Source organism: Trachymyrmex septentrionalis, unplaced genomic scaffold, assembly GCF_001594115.1.
Source record: "Trachymyrmex septentrionalis isolate Tsep2-gDNA-1 unplaced genomic scaffold, Tsep1.0 scaffold74, whole genome shotgun sequence".
NCBI classification, from domain to species: Eukaryota; Metazoa; Arthropoda; class Insecta; order Hymenoptera; family Formicidae; genus Trachymyrmex; species Trachymyrmex septentrionalis.
In genome coordinates, this window is record NW_017305927.1 from 1,929,901 (window position 1) to 1,931,533 (window position 1,633).

Below are 1,633 nucleotides of genomic sequence, written 5' to 3' on the forward strand. Positions count from 1 at the left end.
GCGGCTGTGGCAGCGGCTGTAGTGGCGTGCGCATAGTGAAATGTCATCACGCGTATCACGTTTATGTAATTTATCAACTGAGATCCTATGTTTATGTAAACATAGGACCTCAGTTATCACTATTTACGTAAACAGCAATACTGTCAATCGTAGACTTTTCCCGTGCTGCCTCCTCCCCCGCGCCAACGAGTCACCCTCCGCACCCTCCTCAGAGGAACACAGTTAGAACCCGCATATTCCACTTTCTTATTTTATATGAATTAATATTATTTCCGCGCTGATTCTTATTGGCCTTAATTTTATTGTTATTTATTATTGAAAAATTTGAGAGGCCGATTTAAATTATTTTCTGTTATTAGATACAATAAAGTTAAAATGTCAATCTTAACATAAATAGTAAAATATAGACTTATTTTTAGTAAAAATACAACTCTAATTATTCAGAAAATCTCTGTAATTATTCAGAATGCGGCCTTCATCTCTGATTTCGATGAAATTAGGCGCATTTTTGCATTGCTACACTTTATTGCTTTGACAGATTTCCTAACTTGAGGTGAACTTTAACGTTTAATATTCCCAAATAGCACAATAGCGCTTTGTTAATGTACATTTTATAATTATGACTTAATTAAGGATTCATATACTTACTTAACTCTTATTTCAGATTAAGTTATTTGAATCTTAAAGTTGTTAATTTACACTTTCGTTCTTATATATGTTATATCTATACCCAAAAGTTTATATGTTTTTAATTTTAGATTCGATATGTTTCAATATTTTATGTTTTATATATTGTATATTATTCTTATTGTTTTTCTTATAGCTTGACCTCTGTCAATTTGAAATTGCTCGTTAGACATCTCAACACTCGAGTCGGAGAATTATCAATTTTTGTGTAAAGTGGCATATAAATCGTTTTATAGTGATAACCCTATAGGCACATAATATTATTTAATATTAAATAATATTTTAGGTATATTTCCAGAACATCAAACGTAACATTTGAATATTTTACTGAAATTATACATAATAATATATAATATTAAATAATATTCTCGAAATATTAATGGATGATAATATGTCTATTCCTATTAGTATTTCATAATTAATAAAAGTTTCATTATTTAATATTATTGTAATATTGTATGAACATTATGTCCCATGGAGCGGAATTTCCGGAATGCGCAATTAGCGCTGACCAATTACAAGAACCTTCTCATAGACACTTTTTAGATTCACTGGAATAGCGTTTGTCATTGGCTTGCATTGACTGCGTATCTGTAAATTCTGCTCCATGGGACATAAGAAACTAAACTCTTACAGATCGGAAATCACACATACATACAAGGACATTGTCCCGACTTCATTTTGTATACCAATTTTTTATTTACATTTTCGCCTTTCTGTATGTATACTATATATACAACATTGTTTTGACTTTCGTATATTGATCTCCGTATTTATCTGGAGCACGGTGTAAGAATAATAAGTGATTTCATTCATGTAAAATCCTGTGATTTTTCTGAGGAAACTCCGCAGTTGAACAACAGGTGTATGTATATGTATAACATCTAATCTCATAAGCCCCAGGAAAAAATGTTTTATGCATGATTATATAAAATTATATATATAT